The sequence below is a fragment of the Heterodontus francisci genome, chromosome 32, assembly GCF_036365525.1.
Source record: "Heterodontus francisci isolate sHetFra1 chromosome 32, sHetFra1.hap1, whole genome shotgun sequence".
Lineage (NCBI taxonomy): Eukaryota > Metazoa > Chordata > Chondrichthyes > Heterodontiformes > Heterodontidae > Heterodontus > Heterodontus francisci.
The window spans coordinates 37,552,287-37,567,617 of NC_090402.1; the positions used below are offsets into that span (position 1 = coordinate 37,552,287).

The 15,331-nt window shown below is 44.7% G+C and overlaps 1 protein-coding gene across 7 annotated transcripts in view; it reads right to left on the reverse strand.

Moving 5' to 3' along the window:
• Positions 1-15,331, reverse strand: part of LOC137347765 (astrotactin-2-like) — a 1,864,757-nt gene that overhangs the window by 1,437,416 nt on the left and 412,010 nt on the right. The window lies entirely within an intron of this gene.

The following is a 15,331-nucleotide window of genomic DNA, read 5'->3' on the forward strand; positions in this document are numbered from 1 at the left end:
TGAAGAAATATGACTTTTTCTTGGTTTCAAATTTACCTTTCTCTGCCCCACCATCATTTTTTCCCCTTGTAAGGATCACTCAGTTGAAACATTGGGGTAGATCTTAACTTTGTGTGATAGTGTAAAATGGGTGATAGTGAGTAGGCAGCCTTCTTTACACTCAATCAAATAAAAATCAGGAAAGATGAAAAACAGGCTGCCAACTCACCAGCGCCCCATTTTATATTATCACACAACATCCTGATCGACCCCATTTTCTCTCCACTAGAGAGCATGTATGGGAAAAGATAGTCTCACGTATTTGCCACTCCTTGACACACTTACTGTGGACATATGAGGTGGTTGCTTCTCTCCATCCTCTCCCCCAAACTGAAAAGTAATACATCTTTCATCTAATAGCTTGACCCACGCCAAAAAAAACCTTTTCCTCATCATGGCTAGCAGATTTTCCATAAAGAAAATCCTTTTAAAGGAATACTGTGATTGTGGGATCAGATAATTAACATACCTCACTCAATCCTACCTTTTCTGTTTGTGATATCATTTCATTACAAGTAATAGATAAGCGCAGAAAGTTTATGTACAGACATAGATAGTTAAATATTTCCCAGAATGCTATATTTAATTTCAGTCCAACTGAGTTCTTGAAAATGTCAGGATGGTAATGAAATTTGGATGAGTCCAAAAAACACAAACTGCACAATGTCTGTTGAAATAAATATGTTCAATGGACGTAATGGCAAAGATTTTCTACCCCAATAGCCTTTTCTAGTTGCACATTTTAAAACACCAATCCCTAAGATTCCTCCTTTTCTTGTTCAGCATTACTTGGAGATCTTTTAATGCAAGTTCCCACTTATAGATAAGTAACTGTGCACATTAAAGATGCAAATAACGTGTGGTCTCGGTGAGAGTGGGATGATTGTCCATGTTTGTTTGTTTATCTGTTCCTTCTTCCAATTATCCTCCAGATAATTAAAAAGACCAGTGCAAAAGAACACTACCTCCTCTGATGGATCTTTCTACCCTTTCCAAAAAACATTTTGCCAATTTTCTTTTTATACATATCTGCTATGCGTGTATTTGTACAACAAGTCTCAATCTTTAATTGAACAGCAAAGGATTTCAGCAACACAAAAGTAGATTTGTAATGTCCTGATAGTCTTTTACACAAAGCTATGAATAGAGTTATGCTTTTGAAAGAATTGTACACAGGGTATTGACGTTAGTCTAAACAAAAGCAACAAAGAGGCACACTCTCCGATGCACTTCAGTATTCAGTTAGACATTCCTGCCAGCATCCTCTTTATCTTGCAGTCTCTATCTCAGACAGAACTGAAGTTATTTTTATTTACTGGCAAGATACATAATTGCTTCCTTGGACCTGGAAGAATTAAAAGATCACATTTAGTTATTTTTTTGTTCTTTTGGCAACAAACCAAGCTCCCCAGAGTGAAGTGTGAAACCATGAACCTTCTTTCTCCTGACCCACTTTAATCAAACATGCCTGCAAAGTGAATAATCATCATGCTGAGATCAAATAGTTCAGAGGACTAAATGAATGTATTATGGCAGCAGTAATTACAATTCCCATTCCTGCTTTTCCTATTCGATCTGTTTCTTCACTCTGTCAGTTCATTGACAGTAATAAGAAAAAGGGTCCATGGAATGTTAACAATCCATTATCAATGTCTGTTCAGTTCATTGCTTGAGGCAGAAGCTGAATAATATTAACATATTTACATACATTTTCTGCAAAGCTAGGGAAATTTTTTGTCAAAATATCAGTTTAAAATCCAATAGTCTGACATTTCGTGAACAGTTCATGACGCTAAATTTTCTAAATATCAGTTGTTACAAGATTTTTTTTCTTCCTTGCCAATTATCTCCCATACTTCTCTCCTAATGGTTGTTGATAAGGTGTGATTGTTTGAGCACCAGTTGTCATCTCCAGGTGGCTTTTATTCCTATGTAAGCTTCAATGGTGACACACTGGGCAACCATGGGGGAAATCACAGCAGAGACTGATTCTTGCCAACATCTGACATCTAAACTCATGAAGTCCAGCAACAGTTGCTGCATAATTATCAGGAGAAGCAGTAAGTCAACTGTAGCAAGGTTTCATGTCACCATTTTCACTTGTTACTGAATCGCACCTGCTTTTTTCTAACCAGTTGTATAAATGCAAGTCTTTCTTTTTCCCTCCAAATGAAGGAAGTAAAAGAACTTAGGTTCATAAAACAGTGATCAGAGTTAATTTCTACCTCTCATCTCTAACCTCTACTGTATTTTCTACCAATGATGCTTTACATAGATGGGAATACACCAAGAAAGTGTACAAGAACATTGAAATACTGTCCATATTTTTCATGGAAAATCTCTCCATATTATTACCCCAGAATGCTCCTTCTTCTGTTCTTCCCTTTTTCTCTCCTTAAAGTGTTTACATTTTCTTGGAGAACACCTCGTGGGTATTGGACATCCTCTGGTACGCTTCTCAAGAGTTCATTCTCTAAGTGAGAGGTAGTACAGTGAATGTCCATAGCTGCTTAAGCGTAGTAGGTCAATGCTGATTCTGTCCCCACTCGATATCCACATGTGGACACTTTCAACAGGGTCCATTGGATAACAATACAGAGTAGGAAACTTGGCTGAAGTTTCTTTCAATCGCGCAGGGGCATGGAGGCCAATTATAGCCACTCCAATCCCAAAGAGGATCATCTAACTCTGAGGTGGGGGTTGGTGGGTGGGGGAGACTAGGGATCAAAAATGGGAACTCCTCGATACTGGTATGGCTCAGATATTCGCTGACTTAACCAAATGACCCACTGGGGGAATCACAACTTCATTATTTATACCTTGTTCATTTCTCTTTAGTTGTTTCGGTGCACAGCCCATTTACTTTTTTCTATCTCTCCATTTTTCTTTTTATCTTGATTTATTTGTTTACTCTTTCCTATTTCTATGGTTACTGACTTTCATTTTTCTTGAATGCAATTTTTCACCTTTTTCTTTCATCCATTCCAATAATCTCCCTTGTCACAGATATAGAGAAAATAATCAATACAGACTGTTAGCAGTTTAAGTGACTTGCTAGGCCATTTCAGAGGGCAGTTAAGAGTCAACCACATTGTTGTGGGTCTGGGCCAGATAAGGACGGCAGATTTCCTTCCCGAAACGACATTAGTGAACCAGATGGGTTTTTACAACAATCGGGGGCTTGTGCCAAAATTGGGACTGCTGTTCCACAGACCTAGTCAAACAACAGCCTGACATAGTCATACTCATGGAATCATATCTTGGGGACAATGTCCCAGACACCACCATCACCATCCCTGGATATGTCCCATCCCACTAGCAGGACAGACTCACCAGACGTGGTGGCATAGTGGAGTATAGGTGGGAGCGAGCTGCCCTGAGAATCCTAAACATTGACTCCAGAACCCATGAAGTCTCACGGTATCAGATCAAACATGGACAAGGAAACCTCCTGCTGATTATCACCCACCACCACCCCCTCAGCTGATGCATCAGTGCTTCTCCATGTTGAACACCAATTGGAAAAAGCACTAAGAGTGGCAAGGGCACAAAATGTACTCTAGGTGGGGGACTTCAATGTCCATTACCAAGAGAGTTCGGTAGCACCACTACAGACCGAGCTGGCCGAGTCCAAAAGGACATAGCTGCTAGACTGGGTCTGGGGCAGGTGGTGAGAGAACCTACAAAAGAGAAAAACCTACTTGACTTCTTACTCACCAACCTACCTGTCCATGGCAACATTGGTAGGATGGACAGTCCTTGTGGAGACGAAGTCCCATCTTCACACTGGGGGTACCCACCATTGTGCTGTGAGGCACTACCACCGTGCTAAATGGGATAGATTTCAAACAGATCTAGCAACTCAAAACTGGGCATTCATGAGGCACTGTGGGCCATCAGCAGCAGCAGAATTGTACTCAACCACAATCTGTAACCACATGGTCCGACATATACTCCACTCTACCATTATCACCGAGCCGGGGGACCAACCCTGGTTAATGGTCAGCACAGACTCGGTGGGCCGAAGGGCCTGTTTCAGTGCTGTATCTCTAAATCTAAAATCTAAAAATCAATGAAGAGTGAAGGAGGGCATGCCAGGAGCAGTACCAGGCATACCTCAAAATGAGGTGTCAACTTGGTGAAGCTACAATACAGGACTACTTGCATGCCAAACAGCGGAAGCAGCATGCGATCCCACAACCAACGGATCGGATCTAAGCTCTCCAGTCCTGTCACAACCAGTCACAAATGGTGGACAATTAAACAACTGACTGGAGGAGGAGGCTCCACAAATATCCCCATCCTCAATAATCGGGGAGCCCAACATCAAACAGTGCAAAGACAAGGCTGAAGCATTTGCAACAATCTTCAGCCAGAAGAGCTGAGTGGATGATCCATCTCGGCCTCCTCCTGAGGTCCCCAGCATCACAGATGTTAGTCTTCAGCCAATCCGATTCACTCCACATGATATCAAGAAACGAGTGAAGGTACTGGATACTGCAAAGGCTATGAGTCCGGCAATAGTACTGAAGACTTGCGCTCCAGAACTAGCTGCGCCCTTAGCCAAGCTGTTCCAGTACAGCTCCAACACAGGCATCTACCCGGTAATGTGGAAAAATGCCCAGGTATGTCCTGTGCACAAAAAGCAGGAACAAATCCAATCTGGCCAATTAGCACCCCATCAGTTTACACCCGATCATCAGCAAAGTGATAGAAAGGGTCATCGACAGTGCTATCAAGCAGCACTTGCTCAGCAATAACCTGCTCAATGATGCTCATTTTGGGTTCCGCCAGGGCCACTCAGCTTCTGACCTCATTACAGCCTGGGTCCAAACATGGATGAAAGAGCTAAACTCCAGAGGTGAGATGAGAGTGACTTTCCTAGACATCAAGGCAGCATTTGACCGAGTATGGCATCAAGGAGCCCAAGCAAAACTGGAGTCAATGGGAATCAAGGGGGAAAACTCTCCATTGGTTGGAATCATACCTAGCACAAAGGAAGATGGTTGTGGTTGTTGGAGGTCAATCATCCCAGTCCGAGGATATCATTGCAGGAATTCCTCAGGGTAGTGCCCTAGGCCCAACCATCTTCAGCGACTTCATCAATGACCTTCCCTCCATCATAAGGTCAGAAGTGGGGATGTTCGCTGATGATTGTACAATGTTCAGTACCATTTGTGACTCCCCAGATACTGCAGCAGTCCATGTCCATAAGCAGCAAGTCCTGGACAACATCCAGGCTTGGGCTGATAAGTGGCAAGGAACATTCGTGCCACACAAATGCCAGGCAATGACCATGTCCAACAAGAGAGAATCTAACCATCTCCCTTTGACATTCAATGGCATTACCATTGCTAAATCCCCCCATTATCTGGTCACCATTGACCAGAAACTGTACTGGACCAGCCACATAAATGCTGTGGCTACAAGAGTAGGTCAGAGGCTGGGGATTCTGTGGCAAGTTACTCACCTCCTGTCTCCCCAATGCCTGTCTACTATCTACAAGGCACAAATCAGGAATGTGATGGAATACTCTCCACTTGCCTGGATGGGTGCAGCTCCAACACTCAAGAAGCTCGACACCATCCAGGACAAAGCAGCGCACTTGATTGGCACCCCGTCCATCACTTTCAACATTCACTCCCTCCACCACCAACGGCAGTGGTGTGTACCAAATACAAGATGCACTGCAGCAACTCACCAAGGTTTCTTCCACACCACCTTCCAAACTCGAGACCTCTACCAAATAGAAGGTCAAGGGCAGCAGATACATGTGAACACCGCCACCTGCATGTTCCCCTCCAAGCCACACACCATCCTTGAAACTTGAAACTATATTACCGTTCCTTCACTGTTGCTGGGTCAAAATCCTGGAAGTCCCTTCCTAACAGCACTGTTGGTGTACCTACACCCCAAGGACTGCAGCGGTTCAGAAAGGGTGTTCACCACCACCTTCTCAAGGGCAACTAGGGATGGGCATAAATGCTGGCCAAGCCAGCGATGTCCACATCCCCCCAATGGATATATATATAAAAATTATGAACATGCATATATGCAACAACACAGTAGCCACTAAGAATCTGTTTAATAATTTCGCCAAGAATCTGGTCAGAAATTTGTGTAGTACCCTGGAAAGCCAAAAGGAGACATGAGGGTAGAAATTGCTCTGGTCAGTAGCTCAAAACGGGCAGTATTGGATCGGCCAACCGTTATATGCAGCGCTTGATGTTCTATTCTATTACAATCAATGGAATTAAATATTAGCAGCTGCATATAATGAGCAGTCGATCCAATACTGGTCATTTTGCACCACCATCCAAGACCAATTTCTACCCCTTGATATTGGAATTCCAATACCTTGCAGCCACCTCTGTACAGATGTGGTTATTGGTATTTACTCTGAAGGCTTTTGTGTTTCAGAAGCTCAATCTGCTGCAATACTTCACAATTCATCATAAACTGAGAGGAGCTCATTTGATTCAGTACCAGACTTCAGTCTTGGGTTTGAAGTATGGGCAAGACTTACCCAGACTTTAAGCCTTCCACAGTAGATCAAATATGTAACTCTGACTCAGGATGTGAGGACAAAACAAGGAGGAATTGACAAGTTCTTGCCATACTATTATAGTATCTGCTGCCTGTTCAGCAACTGAAACTGGACCACATCCAAACAAAGACTGACAGCAGCTGCTCATCTCTCTCCCTCACATGTCAAGCATCTCTTCTATGTCCATTTAGAGTTCTATTCAGAGAAAGCACAGAAACCACTGAAACCATCAAACAGGATCTCATGAAGAAACATTATTTATACTTTAATGCTTCCTAAACAATATTCCTCAGAGAAGGTGAGATCAAACTGTTGGTCAGCAAAGGAAATCTCTGTTCCCATCCTCAGTGGAACACAGGGACAGGAGGTGGCCATTCAGCCCCTTGAGCCTGTTCCACCATTCAATTAAGTCAGGGTTTTTTATTTATTTATTCTTTCATGGGATGTGGGCATCACTGGAAAGACCAGCATTTGCTGCCTATCCTTAGCTGCCCTCGAGAAGGTGGTGGTGAGCTGCCTCTTGAAATACTGAAGTCCATCTGGTGCGGATACACCAACAGCACTGTTAGGGAGGGAGTTCAAGGATTTTGATCCAGCGGCAGTGAAGGAACGGTGATATATTTCCAAGTCAGGATGGTGTGTGGTTTGGAGGGGAACTTGCAGGTGGTGGTGGTCCCATGCATCTGCTGTCCTTGTTCTTCCAGGTGGAAGAGGCCACGGGTTATAAGGTGATGTCGAAGGAGGCTTGGCGAGTTCCTGCAGTGCATCTTCTAGATGGTACACATTGCTGCCACTGTGCGTTGGCGGTGGAGGGAGTGAATGTTTGTGGATGGGGTGCTGGTCAAGCGTGCTGCCTCACTCAACCAGGCACGTGGAGAGCATTCCATCACACTCCTGACATGTGCCTTGTAGATGGTGGACACACTTTGGGGAGACAGGAGGTGGGTTACTCGCTGCAGAGTTCCCAGACTCTGACTTGCTTTTGTAACCACGGTATTTATGTGGCTGTTGTAGTTCGGTTTCTGGTCAATGGTAATTCCCAGGATGTTGATAGTGGGAGATTTGCAATGGTAATGCCATTGACTGTCAAGGGGAGATAGTTAGACAACTTGATTATTGATTAGAGATACAGCACTGAAACAGGCCCTTCGGCCCACCGAGTCTGTGCCGACCATCAACCACCCATCTTTATACTAATCCTACACTAATCCCATATTCCTACCAAACATCCCCACCTGTCCCTATATTTCCCTACCACCTACCTATACTAGTGACAATTTATAATGGCCAATTTACCTACCAACCTGCAAGTCTTTTGGCTTGTGGGAGGAAACCGGAGCACCCGGAGAAAACCCATGCAGACACAGGGAGAACTTGCAAACTCCACACAGGCAGTACCCAGAATCGAACCCGGGTCCCTGGAGCTGTGAGGCTGCGGTGCTAACCACTGCGCCACTGTGCCGCCCTATAGTAGCAACTATAGTGGGACAAATGTTACTTGCCACTTATCAGCCCATGCCTGAATTTTGTCCAGGGCTTGGTGCATATGGAGATGGATTGCTTCAGGATCTGAGGATTCGCAAATGGTGCTGAACATTGTACAATCATTATTGAACATCCACACTTCTGACTTTATGATGGAGGGAAGGTCATTGATGAAGCAGCTCAAGATGGTTGGGTCTAGGACACTACCCAAACGAACTCCTGCAGCAATATCCTAAGGCTAAGATGATTGGCCTCCAACAACCACAACCATCTTCCTTTGTGCGAGGTATGACTCCAAGGAGTGGAGAGTTTTCCCCTTGATTCCCAGTGACTTCATTTTACAAGAGCTAGGGCTCTTTGATGCCACTCAGTCAAATGCTGCCTCAATATCCAGGGCAATCACTCTCACCTCATTTCTGGAGTTCAACTCATTTGGCCATGTTTGGACGAAGGCTGTACTGAGGTCAGGAGCTGAGTGGCCCTAGCAGAATCCAAACTGAGCATCAGTGAGCAGGTTGTTGTTGTTTAAGTAGCGCTTCATAGCACTGTCGACAACACCTTCTATCACTCTGCTGATGGGGCAGTGACTTGCTGGATTCGATCTGTCCACCTTTTTGTGGACAGGACATAGCTGAGCAATTTTCCATATTGTCAGGAAGGTGCCAGTGTTGTAGCTGTACTGGAACAGCTTGGCTAGTTCTGCAGCACAAGTCTTCAGTACTATAGCTGGGATGTTGTCAGTACCCATAGCCTTTGCAGTATTCAGTACCTTCAGCCGTTTCTTGATATCACATGGAGTGAATCAGATTGGCTGAAGACTGGCATCTGTGATGCTGGGGACCTTAGGAGATGGCCGAGATGGATTATCCACTTGGCACTTCTGGCTGAAGATGGTTGCAAATGCTTCAGCCTTTTCTTTTGCACTAATGTGCTGGGCTTCTCCATCATTGAGGATGGGAATATTTGTGGCACCTCCTCCTCCTGTTAGTTGTTTAATCGTCCACCGCCGTTCACGACTAGATGTGGCAGGACTGCAGAACTTAGATCTGATCCGTTAGTTGTGGGTTGCTTAGCTCTGTCTATTGCATGCTGCTTCCCTTGTTTGGCATGCAAGTAGTCCTGTATTGTAGCTTCACCAGGCTGACACCTCATTTTTAGGTATGCCTGTGTCTGCTCCTGGCATGCCCTCCTGCACTCCTCATTCAACTTGATCTGTATCTTAACTCTATCTTCTTGCCTTACCCGTCAATACTTGTAACCTTTAATACCTTTGACTATTAAAAATCAGTGGGAAGGGATTGCTTTTTTTTACCCAACAGTTGTTTGCACATAAAAAATAAATGATATTTGGCAAGTATGGCTAAAAATGTACAGTAGAAATAACTGACTGATCACAGGTTTTTGTAATTGCACAGCTTTTATGTTATATTTATATGTAATGGGCTTAAAAACCAACATATTCAACAAGGACTGGAAGATTCTGCATGCGTTGCTGAGAATGGACTTGTAATATGAAGCAAATGTAATGACAAAGTGTTAGAGATGATGAATGTTTTGATTATTGTTTATTTTGATGTAGGTCAGCAATTTGGATTGGAACTGTTGAGAAAATGGGTGCGGATCACTCTATCCATCAATCACGATCACAGCTTCACAACCTGCATTGTTCAATCTATTAAATAGCTGAAGAGAGTAGCTTGTGATAATTACCATTCCAAGCTGACTTCTCCATATTAAGTCCTTTTATTACATTAGTCCAGAATCTGCCAGAGGTCCAGAAAGGTCAATTATATGAAGAATGAGATGAGACTGTTCTGCATGAGACATTACCAAGTCTCAAGTAACACAGCATTTAGAAATATGTGGGGAAAAGTCTAAAATGAAGCTGCCGTTATTCTGGAATTTTATTTTATGACGGTATTTAATATTGAATTGCATACTGTCACCCTTTTGGTATAGTGGGATGACATACCAAATAACTATGTCAAGCATCAATGGAATGCATACTTGTAGCAAGATTCTATCAGCAATCACATCCTGGTCCCTGCTGCTCCTTCAAAAAGATGGGAGACCCCCACAAAAGTGAGAGATAAACCGCATCTGACAAGTCACCCCCAGCAGCTCTCATTTAATTTTCAGCTGTCACAGAAGTGTTGCATTGAAACAGACCTGACTACACATTGCCTGCTCATACCCTAAGGGTAAGCATGGGAAATCCTAAAGATGGTACAAAAAAGGACAAATTGGGAGCAGGTTATCAACACAACTTGCACTTCTACAGTGCTCCTACAGAGACAGCTCTCAAAGTGTTCCAGTGAAAAGGCAGTGAAAAATAGAGATTTACAGCACGGATTTAGGACATTTGGCCCATTATATTTGGGCCACATTTTTGCAAGAGAAATCTAAAAAAAATCCCACTGCCCTATTACTTTTCCATAACCCTGTATGGAATCCGAGAAGTGGATGCTGAGCAGAAGTGAATATCTAGAGGGTGGGGGGAGATCGCCAGAAGGAGTGAAGGCACAGTTGAAGATGAAGATTTTGAGGACACTTCTGAAAGTGTGTCAATTGCTCCTAAGAGCAGGAGCTTAGTGGCAGAATTTTCCACTATTTGTTTTCAGTGAATGAGTGACACTAGCAAGGTCACATTTACTTTTTTTTTTATTTCCAAAATATACTTTATTCATAAAAATCTGTAAAAATTACATTCCCAAACAGTTTAAAACAGCATCAAGTCAAAAAATACAAACAGTGCAAAGGTGATCAGTTTTCTTCTATACAATTATGAGTTGCCTCACAACCTTTCCATTTCACATTTGTCCTGCTAGATATATTTTCACATTATACAGGAGACAGAAATTTTCCCGATACAGTTCGAGGGGTTTCCCATGGATCCAGCCCCTCAGTTCAGCTTGGTGGGGGGACCTTACACTGTGGTCTTTCCCCATTGAGCCTTTGCTGCGGCTGCCCCAAGCTTTAGTGCGTCCCTCAGCAAGTAGTCCTGGACCTTGGAATGTGCCAGTCTGCAACATTCGGTGGTGGACAACTCTTTGCGCTGGAAGACCAGCAAGTTTCGGGCAGACCAAAGGGCGGCTTTCACCGAATTGATAGTCCTCCAGCAGCAGTTGATATTTGTCTCGGTGTGCGTCCCTGGGAACAGCCCGTAGAGCACAGACTCCTGTGTTACAGAGCTGCTTGGGATGAACCTCGACAAAAACCACTGCATCTCTTTCCACACCTGCTTTGCGAAGACACATTCCAGGAGGAGGTGGGCAACCGTCTCTTCCCCACCACAGCCACCGCGGGGGCATTGTGCGGAGGGGGCGAGACTTCGGGTGTGCATGAAGGATCTGACGGGGAAGGCCCTTCTCACCACCAGCCAAGCTACATCTTGGTGCTTGTTTGAAAATTCTGGTGATGAGGCATTCCGCCAAATGACTTTGACGGTCCGCTCGGGGAACCATCCGACAGGATCCACCGTCTCCTTTTCCCGTAGGGCCTTGAGGACATTCCGTGCAGACCACTGTCGATGGACCGGTGGTCAAAGGTGTTTTCCCGCAGAAACTGCTCCACGAAGGATAGGTGGTACGGCACGGCCTAACTGCATGGAGCGTTCTGCGGCAATGTGACCAGGCCCATCCTTCGCAACACCGGGGACAGATAGAACCTCAGCACGTAGTGACACTTGGAGTTTGCGTACTGGAGGTCTACACACAGCTTGATGCAGCCGCACACGAAGGTGGTCATCAGGATGAGGGCCACGTTTGGGTACATTTTTCCCGCCCTTGTCCAGAGATTTGAACATCGTGACCCTCCGGACCCGGTCCATTTTAGATCCCCAGATGAAGCGGAAAATGGCTCGGGTGACTGCCACAGCGCAGGAGTGGGGTATGGGCCAGACCTGCGCCACGTACAGCAACAACGTGAGCGCCTAGCACCTGATGACCAAGTTCTTACCGACAATGGAGAGAGATCGCTGCCCCCACATGCTCAAATTTTGTTGTACCTTGGCTACTCGCTCCTCCCAGGTTTTGGTGCACGCCCCGGCCCTTCCGAACCATATCCCCAGCACCTTCAGGTAATCTGACTTGACGGTGAAGGGGACAAAGGATCGGTCAGCCCAGTTCCCAAAGAACATGGCCTCGCTCTTGCCGTGGTTAACTTTGGCTCCCGAGCCCAGTTCGAACTGGTCGCAGATGCTCATCAGTCTGCGCACGGACAGCGGATCCGAGCAGAAGACAGCGACGTCATCCATGTACAGGGAAGTTTTAACCTGAGTGCCTCCGCTGCCTGGGATTGTCACCCCTCTTATGCTCGCATCCTTCCTAATAGACTCAGCAAAGGGTTCAATACAGCAAACAAACAAGACCGGGGAGAGAGGACAGCCCTGTCTGACTCCAGATTTGATCGGGAAACTTTTCGATTCCCACCCATTGATTGAGACTGCGCTACTGATGTTTGTGTAGAGCAGTTGGATCCAATTGCAGATTCCCTCCCCAAACCCCATTTTGGAAAGCACGTCCATCATGTAGGTGTGCGATATCCTGTCAAAAGCCTTCTCCTGGTCCAGGCTGATGAGGCAGGTGTTCACCCTCCTGTCCCGTACGTAGGCGATCGTATCCCTGAGTAGCGCGAGACTATCAGAGATCTTCCTGCTGGGTACAGTACAGGTCTGATCGGGGTGGATCACCAACTCCAGAGCAGACTTGACTCGACTGGCTTTGACTTTGGACAGAATCTTGTAGTCAACATTAAGCAGTGAGATGGGCCGCCAATTTCTGATTTCTGCTCTCTCCCCCTTCCGCTTGTAAATGAGGGTGATGATGCCTTTCCTCATGGATTCTGACATGCTGCTGGCCAGGAGCATACTCTCGTATACTTCCAGCAGGTCCGGGCCGACCCAGTCCCACAGGGCCGAGTACAACTCGACCGGTAAGCCGTCGCTTCCGGGAGTTTTACTCGTCTCGAAGGACTCGACGGCCTTTGTCAGCTCGTCCAGAGTTAGAGGCTTGTCCAGTCTCTCCCTCATGCTGTCATCTAAGACCTCTGTGATAGATGACAGGAAGGACTGGGAGGCTCTGCTGTCTGTGGGCTTCGCGTCATGCAGCCCAGCATAAAAGGATTTGCTTGATCCTTAGTATGTCGGACTGCGAAGACGTTACTGAGCCATCTTCTTCCTTCAGGCTGCTGATAACAGAGCTCTCTCTGCGTACCTTTTGAAAGAAGTAACGCGAGCACGTCTCATCCTGCTCGATGGAGCGGACTCTGGAGCAAGGTCACATTTACTACCCATGTCTAGTGTCCCTAGAAAGCTGGTGATGGGCCTTCTCTTTGGAACACTGCAATCCTTGTGGGTGATTGTGCTCCCTCCTACTATGGTACTAAGTAGTAAATTTCACGATAGTGACACAATAACCTCCGCATGAAATGCGAATAAATGTGCCCATAAATGTGCTTCCTAAACCCCCAGCATGCATTGTTCCAGAAATGTTTGGAAGAACTCAGAAACATGAACGGAAGACTGAAGTGTGAGAGGGGATTTTGCATAAATTGCACTGCATTCTTTGTATTGGTGTGTTTCATTAGCACATGTTGATGCACTCCACAATCAAAGAAAGCCTTCAAAAGCTAATGTCTGATCAAGGACACAACTGCAAAATAATGATGTGCTGCAGCAGCAGGCAGCCATCTTTTGAAACTGATTCTGAAAGAAAAATTGGTCTCACAGCTTTACGATTCTGAGCAGTGTTTACATTAGACCCAGCTCTGTAAATAAGAAATGTTACCATCCCACACAGCCAGATTTCAGTTCTTTTTCATATTCCTTTATTCATAGATCTCATTAGAAAGACATCAGAGCAACAGTAACATCTGACACCAAATACACATAATATACATGCCTGGCAAAGCTTGGTAAACAGAATTGGGCATTCCCATCACAATTACGTGAAAGCAGATCAAAAAACAGTGAAGATGTAGGTATGGAAGTGCTTTCACTTTTAGGTTATCCTGTAATCTATGTTCATATGCTCTCTTTGCCCCTCTTATTGGCTTTGTCAGTTCTATATACATTTTATATTCAGCTTGGTCCTTTACTGAATTATGAATCTGCCATTTATCACAAGCTTCTGAATAACAAAAGTAGTTACAAAAGCTTGAAGGATAAAATATGCAAATTTCTATCTTACAGTTTGTAAGTTTTTGCACTACAACCCATTTTATCAATTACTTAATGCCTCAAAATGAAATGCAATCACATGAAAATTATATTCTGTTCAACAGGAACTGGAACAACAGTAACAACTTGCATTTGTATAGTCTTATATAACATTTATATGGTAATCATTTTATAATTAAACATCCCAAAGCACTTCACAGGAGCATTATAAAGCAAAATTTGACACCAAGCCACAGAAGGAGATAAAAGAGATATCAGTGCAGATAACCAAAATCTTGGACAAAGAGATAGGATATAAGGAGCATCTTAAAGGAGGAAAGAGAGGGAAAGGACAAAGTGGTTTTTAAGGAGGGAATTTCAGAGCTTAGGATCTTGTCAGCTGAAGGCACAGTTACCAATGTTGCAGCGATTAAAATCAGAATGCTCCAGAATCTATAAAAGTGCAGATATCTTGGAGGGTTGTGGGGCTCGAGAAGATTACAGAGATAGGGAGGGGCAAAGCCATGGAGGGGTTTGAAAACAACTATGAGAATTTGAAAACTGAGGAGTAAATGTAAGTCAATGAGTACAGGGGTTCCCTCTATTTTCTTTTGTTGTGCGCAGTCTGTTCATTTAAGTGCATGGGTCCTGAAGATCTTCTTGCGTGGCCACACACGTGCGGGAACTTGAATAGTGCTCGACCTGCATGGGAACTTCTAGCTGCGCAGTCATGCAACATAGAGGGAACATCAGTGATGGGTGAAAAGGACGTGATGTGAGTTAAGACACGGGGAACAGAGTTTTGGATGACCTCACAGCGAATGGAGGGTAGAATGTGGAAGCCTGCCAGCCAAAAGTGCAATAGAATAGTTAAGCCTAGAGGTAACAAAGGCATGGATGAGGGTTCCAACAGCGGATGGACTGAAGCAGGGATGGATTGGGAAATAGGCAGTCATAGTGATGGCATGGATATGTAGTCAGAAGCTGCTCTCAAGGTCACATAAGACACCAAGATTGTGAACAGTCTATTTCAGACTCAGACAGTTGCCAGGGAGAGGGATGGAATCAGTGGCTAGGGAATGGAATTTGTCACAGGACTGAAA